This window comes from Brachyhypopomus gauderio, chromosome 7 (genome assembly GCF_052324685.1).
Source record: "Brachyhypopomus gauderio isolate BG-103 chromosome 7, BGAUD_0.2, whole genome shotgun sequence".
Lineage (NCBI taxonomy): Eukaryota > Metazoa > Chordata > Actinopteri > Gymnotiformes > Hypopomidae > Brachyhypopomus > Brachyhypopomus gauderio.
In genome coordinates, this window is record NC_135217.1 from 18,929,093 (window position 1) to 18,939,879 (window position 10,787).

Genomic DNA, 10,787 nt, shown 5'->3' on the forward strand with positions numbered 1-10,787 from the left:
TCAATGACATTAAGAAAAAACCAGCATAATACAATAATGTAATGCACAGAACAAAAAAAATCATAACACCAAAGAACCAGCAGACTGGTAACCTTTTTCTACCAATAAGGGACTGGAACCGTTCAGGTTTGCAAACCTAATTTGGAACTGTTGTGTTTCCACCAAACTAAACAGGTTCTGCTCTCACACAGTGTAGCTGGGAGGTGTAAAGTGCATTATTACTTGTGAGTGTATGGTGTGCTGGATAGCAGACCACAACCCAGATGACTGCGGCAGACCACAAACCAGATGACTGCGGCGCTGGAATCAGCTACCTTGCTGGTAGTTGATCCTGCAACTCCATCTACATCAGCTATTAATGATGTTAGGTTAATGATGTTACCATAAACTTAACCTACATGTAGTGTTAACTAGCCTACCTAATACATTTATACTGCTGGGGGTGAGCAAGTGACCACAATATGCGAGACGTAGGTCTTTTGCTGTACTGTTGCACAGTTAAAATATACTGACACTATGTATAAAAATATAATACAATATAAATACAATACAATACAAATATACTGAACAAAACAATGTGCAAACAATTACGGTAATAATTGTGGCAGGTAAAGTATATTTCTGCTGAATGTTTTATCTTCTGTTCAAACAAGGAGCTGTTGTTGCGGCTGTTGTTGTTGTTGTTTTGTGACGTCGTGTGCGTCCCTCAGGTGGGCGGAGCCCATGATCCGTCTCACCTGAGGGTCGTTTGTTTGCCTATATATGTCTTGTCTTTGTACCAGTTGACCGCTGGTCATTATACCATTTGTTTCAGATACGTCACGGGTTTTTGGTTTGCACACTTTTCAATTAAACCTTCCATTTTCCCTGAGACTTGGCGTGATCGCTTCCATTTTATTCGCTCACCCTGGCCGTCACATAATGGAAAAAACTTGAAAAGTTATATTAATTAATTAATTATTAACATCATGCTTTTTGGACATAAACAAACATCTGTAAGAACAGCAAAAATGCTCACAGGTGAGCCATATGTTCCGCCATCATGTTACCACAGGCAGGCACATGAGCAAATTGGGCCCCTCTCCCTACTTGGGCCATGGGTTGTCAGGTCCACTTTTCTATCCTTATTGTTTCACGTGGGTGGACAGTTCCTAAGCATTCCACTACTAATTATATCATGTATGACTTTGTATATGACAAATAAACTTTGAAACCTTGAAACAATGGAAAGTACAATGACAATAACACAACCAATTAGTGCTGGAGTTTGACTCTGCAGGGTTAGTGCTTATTTAAGTACTCTACAAACAGATGGGTCAATCATTCCACCATCTCAGAGCAAAGACAGAGAATATTCTTGAAGTTTGTCTTCTATGAGACCTTAAACATGGAATTTCAAGCCAAGCTGTACTTGAGGTTCAAAGAAATTAAGGTACTGATCACGCTTTAACCGTGATCATCATTTAGAGAGGGGCTGGTCCATTGTTGGCTTTGTAGACAAGCATCAAGGTTTTATATCTGATACATGCCGCTACTGGAAGACAGATAGCAGAATGCAGTGACGTGTGGAGATACAACAGTGGAGGTTCTAGAGAGTACTGCTCCTTCAAGTGTAGCTAGTGTCATAAGGAAGGTCAGCACTACTGAATCTGCTTCTATATTGTTGGTCACCACAAAGTACTCAAAACATTCTAAATATAACCTCTACTACTCCAGAATCATCAAATGTTGAAATAGCCACTTAGTTTTGTCTTTTCTTTCTCAGTTCCATGTGTGTGCAGTGCTTCCATCACCCTGCTAGCAAGGTTAGGCCTATATAGTATTGTAGCGTCGGGCCAATGGGGGGTGCCGGAGGGTGACACCATTACCCATGAGCCCTTGCGGCCCCGGAACGGCAGGAAATCGGTCAGACATCATCTTGACGGGCCAAGCGACATCGTACCACCGTCCCTCGGACGCAGAACGACACCCGCCGGGACGCGCCACACGCGCGACGAGATGTTACCACCACCCGCCGGGACGCGCCACGAGACGTTACCTCCCGCCGCCACGCGTACATCGGCAACGGAAGCGACGACCGGCCCGACACGCCGGCTCAGCCTGCCTGGCTATGACGGCGAAGCGGATTGGGCAGCGTTCGAGGCTCAGCTCGATGCCGTCGCCAACTACGAAAGCTGGTCGGACGCTGAGACGGCGGTTCAACTGTGCCTGGCGCTACGGGGACCTGCGCTCAGGGTTCTAGTCGGGCTCCCAGCGGAGGACAGGAACGCGCTGACGCCACTCAAAGCGGCACTGAGGAGCAGGTTCGGGCGGCAACCGGACGAGTCGACGGCGAAGCAGCTCTTGGCGGGACGTCGCCGTGCTCGGGGAGAAGGCCTGAGAGTGTTGGCGTCGGAGCTGGCACTGTTGGTTCGCCTGGCCTACCCCCTGTTCCCACGCGAGGCCCAACGGCAGTTAGAACTAGATTTTTTTCTGGGCGCGGTGGAGCCGGCTGAGCTGAGGAGACACGTCCGCCTGTACAACCCGACCACTCTCGACGCTGCCGTGGACGAGGCCGTCAGGGCAGAACAAATCTTCACCGGTGACTGCCTTAACAGGATGCCCCGTCAGACACGCCCACACGACCGCCAAGCAAGCCACCGACTGGTCTGCTGGAATTGCGGGGCTCACGGCCACAAAGCCAGCCAGTGCAACGGCTCGGGAAACGAGCAAGGAGCCGCCCGGTGAGGGGCGCGGCGACTCCGGTTCTCACTGGCCACCCCTCTTTCGTTGTTTCGAGAATCGCCGGACAACGTGACTGGCATATTTCATGTAAGTTTGGCGATATCTCTGTTACCGCTCTGATTGACACGGGGTCTTCGGTCTCCTTAATTAGGCCTGAACTGATTAATGATTGCTCGGGGGGGCCCGATGCTGTGGAGTGGGTCCGGGGGAATTTAATATCAGTAACCGGCGAGCGGTTTGAGCTGCTAGGGCGCACCAATGTCTCCTTTGACTTCGGGCAGGGACCCGTGGCGCATGAGTTCTGGGTCGGGGATGTGTTTGATCGCTGCATCCTCGGTAATGACTTCTTGGGGAAGAACGGGGCTGTTATCGACTATAGACAGGGGGAGTTGTCGCTAAACGGGCGAAGAGTTGACGTGTGCTGTGGAGATGATGCAGCCTCACGTTCGTGCGTTACATCAGCTGTGCCAGTGAGTCGAGAAATGCTGTCTCCGTCACCGGGGGACCCGGTCCATGAGTTGTGGCTTAGATGTAGCGTGGGCCTGTCCGCGTCGCAGGGCGAGCTACTCAGCGAGCTGCTGAATCGCTATAGGGGACTGTTCGCTGTGAGCGAGCGTGATTGTTCGAGGACGGGGCTGGCGAGCCACGCGATTGACACGGGCGACGCAAAACCTGTCCGCCTGAGACCGCATCGCCTCCCTTTAACCAAGCGTGTGGCAGCCGAACGCCAAATCCGCGAAATGGCAGCGGCCGGCGTAATTGAGCCTTCAAATAGTTCATGGTCTGCCCCCGTGGTCCTAGCCAAGAAGAAGGACGGTTCATGGCGGTTTTGCGTCGACTACCGACGTTTAAATGCTGTGACTAAACTCGACTCTTACCCGATGCCGCGAGTAGACGACACACTCGAGCGGTTAGCTGGCTCAGACTGGTTCAGCTCCCTGGACCTGCGTAGCGGGTACTGGCAGGTCCCGTTGGACGAGTCAGCGAAGGAAAAGACTGCGTTTTCGATCGGTGCAGGTCTTTGGCACTTCAAGGTCCTCCCCTTCGGGCTCTGTAACGCGCCGGCCACTTTCGAGCGGTTAATGGAGCGAGTGTTGTCTGGGGTTCCGAGCAGTAAATGTGTGGTGTATTTGGATGACGTGCTGGTCCATGCTACGGGCTTCGAGTCTGCGCTGGCCAACCTAGAGTTGGTACTGGGCTTAGTGAAGGAGGCCAATCTGTCCCTCAACCCGGCTAAATGTAACCTCCTTCAGCGTCGCATTAATTTTCTCGGGCATGTGGTCAGCGGAGAGGGCATAGCCACTGATCCCGGTGTTACACCGAATTCTGCGACCGTCGAATTTTGTGACCGCAGAGGGCGCTATTTCGCAGTTTCAGTTAGTTTCAGTTCACAGGCACGAGCGCTTTACGAATGCTGCGTAAGCTACGCCGACGCGCTTTCTTTTCTCGTTTTGCTGCTGTCCACGAGCCAAAATATGAGAGATGCGTGTATTTACATTTTATGTCGTCTGTTAACAAGAATGTTTCATTACAACATTTTTACACGTGACGACAGGAGTAAAGTCAGCCAATACATACGCCTGACAATAGCAAACTTTTCATAAGTTATGTAAGCTGCTGTCATTTGGACCTCATTCCGAATGGTAATTATACACTTCTGAATAAAATGTTTAAATATAGTCTACTAAAACGTTTTTAAAACGATCTTTTAATATTTTTTGAAGATACATTAAAGTCACAGATCCAGTTGGCAGCTGTCAGAATGGGTGACTCCTATGCCACGGTCAGTCTGTCCACTCCATTCATGAATGTTTTTCTTTGGCTAACAGGTGTAGGGATGGTAAGTCACCTGAAAACATTTGGTTGGGTTTTAACTAGTTTGTATGGAGATGGACAGCAGTCACATATTTAGACAGCAGCCGTCAGAATCGGTGACCCCTATTCCAAAGTGCACTTGTCCATTCCATTCATAATTTTTTTTTCTGTCTAATTAAGGTGAAGGGATGGTAGGTCACCAGGAAAGACATGGCTGTTTTCAAAATGATTATAGGTGGAAATTCAGTGGGGTCACATTAAGAACTGGTGACCCCATGCCAAGGTACATCTGTCACATCTACCATGGAAACACATCACCCACTGTGACTCCACAATAACAGAAAACAGTGATAGCAAAAACGTTTAGTAGACTATATTTAAACATTTTATTCAGAAGTGTATAATTACCATTCGGAATGAGGTCCAAATGACAGCAGCTTACATAACTTACTTATGAAAAGTTTGCTATTGTCAGGCGTATGTATTGGCTGACTTTACTCCTGTCGTCACGTGTAAAAATGTTGTAATGAAACATTCTTGTTAACAGACGACATAAAATGTAAATACACGCATCTCTCATATTTTGGCTCGTGGACAGCAGCAAAACGAGAAAAGAAAGCGCGTCGGCGTAGCTTACGCAGCATTCGTAAAGCGCTCGTGCCTGTGAACTGAAACTAACTGAAACTGCGAAATAGCGCCCTCTGCGGTCACAAAATTCGACGGTCGCAGAATTCGGTGTAACACCGGCAAGACGGCCGCGGTCCGTGAATGGCCCACTCCGCGTACGGTGCGACAAGTTCGCAGTTTCCTCGGGCTCGCGTCATACTACCGCCGTTTTGTAAAGGGCTTCGCGGACATTGCTGCCCCCCTTCACCACCTGACAAGGGGTGGCGGAACGAGATTTAGCTGGCCTGACGACGCCGAGTGTGCTTTCCGTACACTAAAGCAGAGACTGTGCAGTGCGCCTGTTCTGGCCTATCCTTCCCCCACTGAGCGCTTTATTGTCGACACTGATGCAAGCGACCACGGGTTGGGTGCTGTACTGTCACAGGTCCAAGAGGGCTCAGAGCGCGCAATAGCATACTTCAGCCGCCGCCTGGACAAAGCTGAGAAAAATTATTGTGTGACACGGCGCGAGCTGTTAGCAGTGGTTGAAGGGCTTTGGCATTTCCGACCTTATGTGTACGGCGTACCTTTTCTGCTGAGGACAGACCATGCTTCACTGCAATGGCTGTTGAACTTCCGGGAGCCTGAGGGCCAGCTAGCGAGATGGTTAGCCAGGCTACAAGAGTTTAACTTTGTGGTAGAGCACAGACCGGGCAGAATCCACGGGAATGCTGACGCACTGTCTCGCCGGCCGTGCGCTTCCCACGATTGCAAGCACTGCCAGCGCGCTGAGGGAAAGGCAGAAACTGTCGGTGTATGTGCAGCGGTGGGCCGGACTGCTGTTGCCCCTCCTGTGTCACCCTGTATCTCCACTGCGGAGCTGGCTGCAGCTCAGAGGGCCGACCCGGAACTGGCATGGGCGCTGGACGCTTTGGAGGCGGCCGCCGTGCCGGACTGGGATGACGTGGTACGACGGGGACCCGTAGCTAAGGCGTTGCGATCCAACTGGGACAGCCTGAGAATCGCTGGGGGCGTCCTGCACAGAACTTGGGAGGACCCGAGCACTGGGAGCCGCTTAACTCAAACTGTAGTACCGCAGGGCCTGCGTGACACTGTTCTGCAGGCTGTCCACGGTCTGCCAGGCTCAGGCCACTTTGGCATCACAAAAACTCTTCACAGACTGAGACAGAGATTCTGGTGGCCGGGCTGCAGAGCTGGAGTTGAACTGTTTGTCCATTGTTGTGACACGTGCGCTGCCAAGAAGGGACCGGCGAGAGTCTCACGTGCGCCCCTCCACCCCATGCAATCCGGCTGCCCCATGGAGAGGGTGGCAGTGGATGTACTGGGGCCGTTTCCAGTGACTGAGTCGGGCAACCGCTACGTGCTTGTGGCCATGGACTACTTCACGAAATGGCCCGAGGCGTATGCGGTGCCCGACCAAAGCGCCGTTACTACAGCAGAGACCCTGCTCCATGAGTTTTTCTGTCGCTTCGGCGTCCCAGAGGTCCTACATAGCGACCAAGGCCGAAACTTTGAGTCGGACGTCATGACCGAGGTTTGCCGCCTGCTGGGGGTGCACAGGACTCGAACAACTCCTCTTCATCCACAGGGTGATGGCCTGGTCGAGCGGTTCAATCGAACCCTGGCTACTCAACTGGCCATGGCTACACAGGAGAACCAGCGTGACTGGGACAAACAACTGCCTCTCGTCCTGTTGGCATGCCGCTCCGCCTTACAGGAGACTACTGGTTTCACCCCCGCCATGCTTATGTTCGGCCGTGAACTGCGATCACCTGTGGACCTGGCATTTGGGGCACCTCCCACTGATGATGTTAATGTTGAACCTGGCCCTGTGTTCGTTTCTAGGCTGCGGACAAGACTACTCGACGTCCACAAGCGAGCCAGGGGTAGCCAGGCGGGGGCCGGACTGCGCCAGAAACGCGCCTATGACATGCGCTGCTACGGCGGGCCCCTGCCCGTGCACTCTGAGGTTTGGCTGTACAATCCCCGTCGAAAGAAGGGACTGTGCCCCAAGCTGCAGTCCGCATGGGTGGGGCCTTGCACTGTGCTCGCGCGTGTCAGTGACGTGGTCTACCGGATCCGCTGGGGCCGGCGGCGCCTCGTGGTGCACCGCGACCGCCTTGCCCCGTACCGGCCTAAGGTGCAGGGTGCTGGACGCTGCCCGGACTCTTCACCGCCTGTCTCCCCGGTTATTGGTCCTGCTACTTCCCCTGTGGCCGGTCCGGCCAGGCCACAGCGCACGCGGAGGCTACCGCGGCGCCTGCAGGACTGTGTGACATAGATTGTTCTGTGAACTGCATTGTTAACATTCTCATGCCGAGTTATGGACTGTTCTTTCTATGTGTGTACATGTATATATATATATATATATATATATATATATATATATATATATATATATATATATATATATATATATATATATACGCATTTTTAATTGTGTCTGTAACTATTGATTGCCTTATTTACTGTTCTCCCTCTGTTTGTTATGCCAAGTCCGTTATGTGCCAGGTGTTTATTGTGCATTGTGGTGATGCCTAATCTTTTTGATGCCACCTTGACAACGTTACCGTACTGCTGTGCTCATGTTCAACACCGGGAGTCGTTATGTTAATGCCTTGTACACGACATGCGTATGTCTTGAGTTGTACTGCCCTTGCTGTTTTTTTCTTTCCTCCAGGATTGTATTTGCGCTTTACATGCGTGTTGAGTAGGATCTGCCTCATACGGCTGTAATTGTGTGTTTGATGCCATGTTTCTGCCCTTCTACGCTACTGGACTGTCTTGTGTGTGGTCGCCGGGACGGCTGACCTCTTGGGGGGGGGCTGTGTAGCGTCGGGCCAATGGGGGGTGCCGGAGGGTGACACCATTACCCATGAGCCCTTGCGGCCCCGGCCCTGTTGTGTTTAATTATGCAATGTTTATGTTTGTATAGTGTTTTTAATGATTATTTATTGTGTTTTATCAGTTAAGTCACCCCGGTCCATCCTTTTGTGTACCTGTGCATTATCTTAGTTTCCCCTCCATGTATGTGTAACGTTGCCGTCGTCATGACCTCCCCCTGTGTTTCATGTGCAAGGGGTACCTCATTTAGGCCTCGAGTTATACTGATTGTGCCTGTGAGTGCCAGTTTTATTACAAAGAACAATAAAACCTCTGTTCTGTTTGGAGAATGGACTTCTCTGCAACTTCTTTCTACCACACCACGCCACAGTATACTATTATATACTAGTTTTGGATTTATCATTATAGTTTAGATTTTATTTAGTTGTGACTTTTTTTTCTAATTCAGTTAGTTTTAATTAAGTTTTCATTATTTAAGCTTAGCTTTAGTTTAGTTTTCGTTAGTTCTAGCATTAGTTTTTTCATACATTGGGTTATTTGTCAGGTTTAGAATTCAAAATGTTCAGAGTAAATATTGTGTAATAAAAACTCTTCAAATGACACCATTTAAAATTATTTATTCAATTACTGATGAACAACCAACAGTCCACAAAATAGCAGCCTTAACTGCAAATGTGTTATACTGCTGCTGAAAATTGCCAGACTAGTACAGACATGGACATAACGTAACCTAACCCCAGAGCCGGAGTGGCTAATCGGGAGATTCGGGAGAATTCCCGATGGGCCGGCTCAAGTCAATCTCTAGTTTGGGCCGGATTTTGACATGAATTTCCCGGGCTGAAAAAGTGGCCCACTCCGGCCCTGCCTAACCCTATTTTTGGTTCGAGGGAAAAGCTAAACTTTTTTAACGTAATCTAGTCACACAGTGGTGTGGACATCCAGTCTCAACAAATTAAATAGTGCATCCTCCCGCTTGCGGTTTTCCTGCGTATTAACTAACCAGCAGCTATTTGATCACTGGTGAAAACGGTCCATTATGGTTCTCCTTCCCGGTGCTACCCAGCCGGGATAGTGCTTCTCTTTTGGCGTGGCGGAGCTACTCAGAGAGGGTAGTTTGTCAGGGTGCTGGCAGGTAGCCCATAGTGTGAGCTATGAGATTCGGGGGTTTTTTTCCACTTGAGGACTACTTCACATATTTTCCACTACAAGACACGTAGTCTTTCTCGTAGTCATTTTTTTTTATCCCATACAGGACATATTTTAAAAAATCCCAACATTTGTTGTCGTAATTTTGAAGGCTAGCATGGCGAGCAGGAGCTGTAAACAAGAAACGACGTGACTGACCACGAGGTGCCGTAGGCTACAGCTAATGTGAAACTTCTAGTGAAAAAAAATCTATTTCATATTAGTCCACAACACATATAAATTGACAAACACGAAAATGAAGGGTATACTATCTATAATTTCAGAACGTTTTAGTTACTTTTCTAAACACCGCAATACAGTTACAGTTTGTAATCGTTTTTTTCTTTTAATTACTGTTATTTATTTCAGTTAACGAAAAACGTTTTTTTCAATATCAGTTTTCGTTCGTTTTCGTTAACGATTATAACCTAGTTGCATTTAGTACTTTGTGTCTCCAGAGCTCTTAAAGTCTCTCGATCTGAACTATACTCCGATACTATAGTTTGAGATGTACTAGATAAATTATTTCCTTGTCGCCGGTGTGGCTGTCTCATCATGGGTAATTCACTTAACAAATAAATGGAGAGAAAGAGGAAAAGTTTAATCTACAGGCTGAATGTTTATTCACATGAACAAAGACTACAATACCCACCCAGATATGACAATAGTGCAGATAGAAAAAATGATTCCGTAAGGAACAAATTCAGTAGTCTTTCTGTGAGCAGAAAAGTAGCTCTACTTGTGCACAAGTACATTAGTGGCTTATTTCTTTTGTGCTATTTAATCCTGTTTGCGTTCATGTTATAATTATAAATCTGCCACATTTTCTCTAGTTAATCCAAAAAGCTTCAGGGCAGCAACACATTAACTCACTGTCACCTGTAAGTCAATAGCTCTGTCAATGTCACTCTTTTTAGCAATCCAGATTTCTTGTAAAACCTGTTCTGAAATTCAAGCCTAAAAGAAAAACATAAGGTAGCCTATAGTATAGACAAGTGAATACAGCATTGAATAATACAATATGCATTACAGTATTGACATACTGCACTATATAACACATTGCAGCATAATGCTGGGTATCACAATCTGCAGCAATATATAATATAACTTCACGGTGTATAACAATATATTGTACTAGAAAAATACATTCTCATGTTCTATTCAGGTTGCTATTGCCATTTGTGGTTGATCCTGTTAGTCAACCTGACCGATGGGCAAACTCCAGTGAATTCCTATCTTCTCAGGAATTGAGAAAAAACTAATATGCTATAGATAGAAATGTGTATAGAGACCATATCTATTAGACTGTGGAGCTAAAGAAGGAGAGTGGTAGTGCAGAGACGAGGCTCGGACACACAGCGATGTTTAATACAATATGAAAAGAGAAACACTTTTCCACAAGAACGAACAGAGATGCAAGATAAGCACGATGTCATAACACTTTGTCACATCAAAACCACTTGCCGGCCTATACACTAAGATGCTGGAGGGAGTACGTAACATGTCAGTATAGACATTTTAATTGTGTAGTTTGGTTTTAAATATAAATCCACGTTTACTTAATGTTTGTAATTTATCTTTAAATGATCTTC